The sequence below is a fragment of the Petaurus breviceps genome, unplaced genomic scaffold (assembly GCF_028583685.1).
Source record: "Petaurus breviceps papuanus isolate PSGF00001 unplaced genomic scaffold, PetGlider_PUasm1.0 91133, whole genome shotgun sequence".
Lineage (NCBI taxonomy): Eukaryota > Metazoa > Chordata > Mammalia > Diprotodontia > Petauridae > Petaurus > Petaurus breviceps.
Genome location: NW_027187419.1, coordinates 69,189,673 through 69,197,449, shown reverse-complemented (window position 1 = coordinate 69,197,449; position 7,777 = coordinate 69,189,673). Strand labels below are relative to the sequence as shown.

At 40.3% G+C, this 7,777-nt stretch overlaps 1 protein-coding gene across 2 annotated transcripts in view; it reads left to right on the top strand.

Annotated features, from left to right (window-relative positions):
- The first annotated feature begins 751 nt into the window (after positions 1-751).
- Positions 752-7,777, top strand: part of STARD13 (StAR related lipid transfer domain containing 13) — a 750,493-nt gene continuing 743,467 nt past the window's right edge. For both annotated transcript variants that reach the window (XM_069080650.1, XM_069080653.1), the window contains exon 1: positions 752-1,050. The gene's annotated coding sequence lies outside the window, so the exon portion shown is untranslated. The remainder of the gene's footprint in view (positions 1,051-7,777) is intronic.

The following is a 7,777-nucleotide window of genomic DNA, read 5'->3' as shown; positions in this document are numbered from 1 at the left end:
GTATTCATTCTGTCTGCAGGACAGTCTCCAGACCCCTGCAACAACAGTACTGTCCCTCACCAGTGGACAGTATTCACTCTCTGTCTGCAGGACAGTCTCAGGCCTTCTTAACCAAATGCCAGGTTCCAGGACTTCTTCAACAGGACAGTCTTTCACCAGTGGACAAATCTGGCAAAATAACATCAAAACAGACAGACAAAGTACCAGCAAAACAGCCATGTCTCCTCAGTCCTTGGCAGCTCAGGGGGCAGGTCTCAAAAGTCCAGGGCAATTCAAAGCGGCCACCAGCAATCCTCTTAGTCTCTCTCTCTCTCCACGAGGTGCTGCTTCCAAAAAAAGATCTTCCGCCTCTCTCCAGTGTCTCTCCAAATCTACGTCACCAGCTCCTCCCACTTCAGGACTTTCTTTTCACATCAACAAGCCCATCCCACAGGTGGGATTAACAAACTCTGGGTTTTAATACAATCAATTTGAAAACCAAGCCAATACAGGGGAATCTTTAATTGCCATTACTATCACAACTTCTTACTGGGCAAAACAGATGGTAGCCTGGACTACTGACTATTCCAACTACATCAAGGAAACATTGTACTGACCAACATAATTAGTAAACCCTAGCTTAGATAGTGGGTGGGGACAGTAGAAAACACTGCACATCTTGTTTTCTAAATAAATATATAAATAATGATGAATACAGAGTGAATGGTGGGTGGGTGGGAAGTGCGGGTGGAGGGAGTGGCAAGATATACTTGATCTGGTTTTACAGGGACCACAGCCTTTTCCTTGGTTCAGTTTTTCAGGAAAGGGTTCAAGTGTGGAGATTGTCTTTTTACATCATGTTCTACACTTGGGTTTATTAGCCCCAAAGAAGAAAGGGCCCTGTTACCAGGTTTAAGCGGTATTGGACACTGTTCTCCAAGAGCATGAAAGGACCTGCAGGGTTTTCTATATGGAGCGGCATACAAGATAATGTCTCAAATCAAGCTGAATTCCAGAAACTGCAAAAGTCTCTGGGCTCAAGGCAAACCACTTAACCAGAGGGGAAATAAGGTTTGTTTCTTGCTTTGAGAGAATTCTTTCTATACAGTAAAACCGCACTCATTTAAAATGAAGGGGTTGAGGGGGGGGTGGTGGAAGAATTTGTATAAGTACAGTCTGCATTCTCATTTTTGTTTTTCTAAAGGACAGTAGGACAGCTAGTTATTTCAGCAAAGTTGCTTGGGAAAATATGTAATTTTAACTACACAGGATAAGGATTTGCTGCAAATCTTCTGGAAAGGCATCATCAGTACTATATTTATAAGAAATAACATGTTTGCACAAAAATGGAGAAAAGATCTCTAGAAAATCTGTAAGATGGTAGTAGACTGTTGTTTTTTCGCCTTTCTTTACCATGGATCCAAAATTCTAAGTGTTTAAGTGTCTATTTTAATGTTGTTCTGTGAAAATGTTTTGTGACACTTCTTTTGAGAGGAAGAGGTGAAGTTAGGCATCTGGGCAAAGTCAATTCAGGAGTAGAAAGCTTAAAATGAGAGTTTTCTTAGTCTCTCAGTGAAGTTGGCACAGACCTTTTAGATATCGTCAACAGATGGTGTATGGTATTTATGAGCACAGTTGTTGAATGCTTTACAGAGTGACTCATAAATTGATAGCTGTTTATTGAAGGAAACTGTATGGCATTATCTTGTTTTAAATGCTCCTCTGTTGTAGAGAGGGTACAAATTCTCAGCTAACCTTATTTCTATTTTCCTACTTTAGTTTTACTACAAGCAGGAGCAATCTTTTGTAAAAGTTATTTACTGCATCCAACTACATACACTCATTTACCTCTGCACACAATGCCACTTTGGTTCACCAAGAAAACAAAAGCAAATACCATGATTAAGAGAGCTGGATTTGGGTTTCTTTTAGCCTCAGCTATTTCATATGGAAGAAGTGGATATATGCACATATGTGCACATGTCACTAGGATATCAGCCTCCAAACACTGTTGAGAACAAGTAAACCAGAGGATTTGATGTTTTGGCTTCTGTTCAGAAATGTCGGTCAAGTATGGGAGGCTTTGGGAAAAACTTGTTAGTCTTCATGGGCTCTTGATAATATTTTGAAAGAAAAATATGAGTCTTAAGTAGGCAACAGATATGTCAAAAGAGTATTTCACAACTACTGTTAATTTCAGTTGTTTGTCAGCAAACTATGTCCCAGTGGTGGCGGAACTGGAATTCGAGTCCACAGCTGGTTGGAGCCATGAAGCTTGCCCAAAAGCCTATGGGACTTGGGGGTAACATTATGAAATATTTCCATAAAGGAGAACTTGCATTAGAATCATATGAGGGTTATTATGTGTTTGCAATTTTTTCTTTCCTTCCCATTGTTAACTGTTGAAATCCTGCCAGGATTTAGATTGTTTATAGTATTTGTGTGTGTATGTGTGTGTGTATGGGGGTGGGGGGGGGATGAAAGTGAAAGAGTGTACAGTGACCTCTTCTATAAGGCCATAGGAATCATAGATTTACAGCTAGAAGGGACTTCAAAAGCCAAGTCCATTCTCAACATTTCACAGAGACTAAACCTCCAAGTGAAGTGATTTTTATAAGGTCACACAGCTTGTGACAGAGCTGATACTCCTGTAGATCCCTACTCTTTTGATTCCAGGTCCAGTGATCCTTTTACAATGCCATTTGCCTCTCTATAACAAATCATTTTGTAAGAATTTTTTTTGTATATTCAGTTCAACAAATATTTCTTAAACATCTATACTGTGTGCCAAGTACTATGCCTGTAAGGCAAAAACAAAACAATACCTGCCCTCAAAAAAACTTATTCTATTTGTACTTATATTCAATATGTATAAGTAAATAAATCCAAAGTAATACAAAATCATTTCAATGCAGAGTAAGCGCTAATAGCTGAGAATGATGTCATTGTAATGTGCTGCCTCCATTTTTATTTTCCCAATAGGTTTTAGAAGAAAATTTAAATACCTAAGTTTCTCATAATAATAATAAAAAATGGGGGTCGGCTAGGTGGTGCAGTGAATAGAGCACCCGCCCTGGAGTCAGACCCAGCCTCAGACACTCAACATAAAAACTAGCCATGTGACCTTGGGCAAGTCACTTAACCCCAATTGCCCTCCAAAAAAAAAAGATAAATAATAATAAAAAATGACATTTGTAGTGAGTGGAAGGAACACTAGACAGTGTCAGGAAGGCCTCTTGCCTCTAACAAGAGCCAGATGACCCAGAGAAGTCACCTAAACACTGAGTCTCAGTTTCCTCATCTGTAAGGTAGAAATAATAAAAATAGCATCTTTCTCCTAATTTTTAATGAGGATCAAGTAAGGTAATGTTTGCAGAGAACTGTGCAAACCTTAAGTTCCTATGTAAATCTCAGTTCAGGCTAGGGTTAGAAATTTCACTGGAATAGGGAAACCGAGATGAGAAAATTGCCTCTGTCAGTGTTGGCGGACATCTTCTGTACAATTTATGTCTAGACTCCCGAGAGGTTTAGTGACTTTCCAGAGTTCAGACAAGATGTCAGTTAATATTATTATTGCTGTTGCTGTTGTTGTTGTACTTTAAATTTTGCAAAACTTTAAAAATCTTATCTCATTTGAGCCTTACAACAATTTCATGTAGTAGCTACTCAGAGTTACTCATTAGAAAAATGTCTCTTCCCCAAGGACGGTGTTAAGAATTAATGATTGTGTTGTCCTTTTAGCTGCTGAAAAGAAAGCTGCTCTATGTGTATAAAATCAGACCGCTGTTTTTCTGAAGTTTTTGGTAGTAAGACAACTCGTAAAGGCTAAATGGGGGCGTCACAATAACCTTCTCTAGCCCCTTCCCTTGCATCTCCCCATCTCCCCAAAGATACTCTGTTGTTCTTCTAAGAGCCATAGAATTTTCTGAGCTTACACTTCCCTCTATGGTCTTAATTCTGATTTGCAGTTTGATGCGGTCAAGGCAGGGCCAGCCTCGGATCAAGCCCTATTTCTGACAACTAGCGGTGGAGTGTTTCTCAGTAAGCTGGCCCCACAGTGCAGAGAGGGCTGGGTCTGGAGTTGGGAAAACCTGAGTTCAATGCCTGCCTCGGACGCTCAATGACTGTGCGAGCTGGGCAAGCCACTAAAACCTGTGTTTACCTCAGATTCCTCAACTGTAAAATGGGAATAATAATAGAACTTACGTCCAGGGTTATTGTAAGCATCCAATGAGGTGGTATTTATAAAGTGCTTAGCACAATTCCTGATACATATTAGGCACTTAATAAAGATTTGTTTCCTCCCTTATGTCTTTTTAGTGATCTGAGCAACTTTCTAAGACTTAATTTGCAGATCAGGTATCTACTTGTATTAGAGGGTAGACTTTCTTACAATAATGAAATTATTGTACTGTATTATTATATATTGTATTGTACATTATATTATATTATAAGTAATATATTATTATATTAAAATACTGAAAGAAATAGATGGAGCTAAGAACTTGGAGTCCTGGGTTCTAGTCCTGACTGCTGTTAACTATCCCACCTCTGTACAATTGCTTTCTTACATATAAAATGAGAGGGCTCGACTAGGACAGGATAAGCTCTAAGATCCCTTCCAAATGTGAAGTTCTTTGATTATGAACAGATATTCACCAATGTCTAGAAGCCCACTTTGGCTCATAGGCAGTCTAGCAGGCTCCATGGAGGCGTTTGTGGACAGAAAGAATCAGACCTGGTGGGGTGGGGAAGAAGCAGAGCAATGGAGGTGGTAAGGTCAATTAAGAATGAAATCTGGCAGAAAGCACAAAAAAAACTGAACAAAAAAGGAAACTTTGTTCTTAGGTCACTAGAAAGGACAATAGCAGATGATGTTGGTATTGATACAGCACTTTATCATTTCCAAAGTACTTTACATACTTTATCTTACTGGATTCTCACAATAACCCTGTGAGATAGGCAGCTTTTGCATCACTGGGTTTGGGAAGGTTACTACTACTTAACACAGCTAAGAAGTGTCAGAGCTGGTACTGAAATCTCAGCCTCCTGACTCTAATTCCAATGTGCTTTATACTCACCCATACTTCCTCCCCAATAGGAACATAGTCTGCTTAATTATGGCTCATTAAGCAGTCCTGAAAAGAATCATCTCACCCTCTCCTTTGTGACACTTATTGGTATGTACCTTTCTATCCTCCCCATATTAGGTTATACTTTCCTTTTTCATTCATTCATTCATTCATTTGGTAAGGCAGATAGGTTTAAGTGATTTGCCCAGGGGATTACCCAGCACTCTTGGGAACTGCTTCTATTGTCAAGCCTGGTTATGAGAGCCTTTCCACCATGTACCCAATTCACATTGCTGTTTCTCATTTTTGTATGGCCAGTACTTAGTCCAGGGTCTTGCACATTGTAGCTAGTTAATAAAGGCTTGTTGAATTGAATCAAATTAAAATGAGGGGGGAATGGAAGTAAAGAGTCCAAGTATGGGAAGCAGCCTGCTCTGCCTTTAAGAACCGTGCTGACAAATCACGAAGTCAACACCAACAGGTTCTTACAGAAGTTTCTTTCTCTTTAACATTAAAGTCCTACCCCCACCTCTCACCCTCAACTCAAGACCCCTAAGACACTGGGATTCCTGGGATTTTTATGAGTAATTATAGACATGCTAGCGATATATTTCAGATGAAATCTCTACCCCTATCCTCCCAAAATACATGAACACTCCCCTCAAAAGGCACTCCAATGATCTTAGTTTAAGGTATAAAAGGCATCAAGTAAGAACTGCCTAATATCCTGTCGCTTGTTCTAGGTGTGTTTACATTTCAGGAGATGGTTATAAGTTTTGAAAAGTGGAAGCCCTTGCATGTTAGTATAATTCCCATCTCTTTTTTGAAGGAGAACTTGAGGAAATGGGGGGTAAATGATGGCAGAATCCATCGGTACAGTGTGGATCCATAGACAAACTTTCCTCTATGCTCTATATAGGCAGGTGCCGCCAGCTGTGGTTTCGCTCAGGAGTCTTATCTTCCAGGGTCAGGGCCTGCTTCCCCTAAGAGTCCACTGACCCATCACTGGCCTTGTTGCCACCGCTGATGCCACTGCCCAGCCCCTCCAGCCCCTGCTGCTTGAGACAATAGAAATGCCTTCGGGACCTGCCAGGCTGGAAATATCTTGTCATATGCAACACCAGGCACCTGTGCTCAGATTTTCCCATGCCTAAAATCATACATATATGAGCAAACACACACACACAGCCTTCAAACCTTCATATAATGCCATGAATCAGTCAATAAACATTTATTAAGTGCCTACTATGTGTCAGGTACTATGCTAAGCACTGGGGATATTAAAAAAGAGATAAAAGACAGTCCCTGCCCTCAAGGAGCTCACAATCCAAAGCACTTCTTCAAATCTTTTAAATTTATGATGTTAATCTTATGGTCTGGAAAGGGGAAAACATAGGCACTGGACCTGTGACTTCATTGGTCTCCAGAACTCCCTCTAAAAATGCAGGTTGGTACCTTCTCTGCAATTTATGGTCTTAAAAAGCTGATTCTACTAGAGCACCAAGAAGGGAAGTCACTCAACCAGGGTTGTATAGTCTGTATGCTCAGAGGCAGCTCTGGACCCCAGATCTTTCTGGCTTTGAGACCAGCTCTCTTATCTACTATCCTGTCTATATGCTACCTGCCTCTCTGGTCTGGAAAATGCACAATAGAGAGAATTAAGCTGTAATAACAAAGTTTTGGATGCCATAGCTCTTTTAAAGCACTTTCTATACTATATATCTATATCTATCTAGCTATACACACACACACACACACACATCTATGTTCTTCACAACTACCCCTGAGGCATGGACCAAGGTTATGGGCTGCTCTATTTAGATAAGGAAGTTGAGGCTGAACTTGGTTGCATGGCCAGCAAGTGACAGACACACGTTTTGACTCTTAAGTCCCTGTGATCTGACTGTGGATTCAAGGAACCTAGGTTCAAATCCTGTCTCTGAAAATCTATGTGACTGAGCAAGTCACCCCCCCCCCCCCCCCCCGCCTCAATTTCCTCAATTGTAAAATGAGAAAGTAGGCCTCAATGACCTTGGAGATGCCTTTAACTCCACACAGATCTACACTTCTATTGTCAAGCCTGGTTATGAGAGCCTTTCCACCATGGACCCAATTCACATTGCTGATTGGTTATAAAAGTGTTTATCACTAATTTATTTACCTTACTGCTATCTGAATTTCTTAAAACAAAGAGTTGTTAATCCAATTGTGTAATCTTCTGAATAATAGAACAAAGGGCTGGGAGGCTGAAAGCCTTCTGGAGAGGCCTTCCAGAGCTCAATATACCTGTGTTAAAATCCTAGATTTTGATTTTGAGTTAGAAGTGACCTGGGAAGTCAGCTAATCTAATATTCACCTCACCCCCCTCCCCATTGTTCAAATGAGAAAACTGAAGCCCAGAGGTGAGATGACTTTCTAAAAGCCAAAGAGGCAATAAGTGAGAAAATATTGAGTTGAACCCTGGTCTTCTCTCTACAAATACTGAGCTATGTCCATTGCTTTCTTCTACTTGTCTTTCATTTGCAGAAATAACGGATTTAAAAAAAAAAATGCTTCTCCAAATGTCTTCTTAATATGAAAGAAATACTATGGCCAGTAGTCGTGCTAATTTTGATATATATTGCCATAATAATGTGCTCTTTTCAGGCTTACTGTCTATACCATGCAGCCTTCTATTGAATGTGTAGTCCCTAAACAGGCAGGGCTTGGGGTGGAGGGTGGAGGTT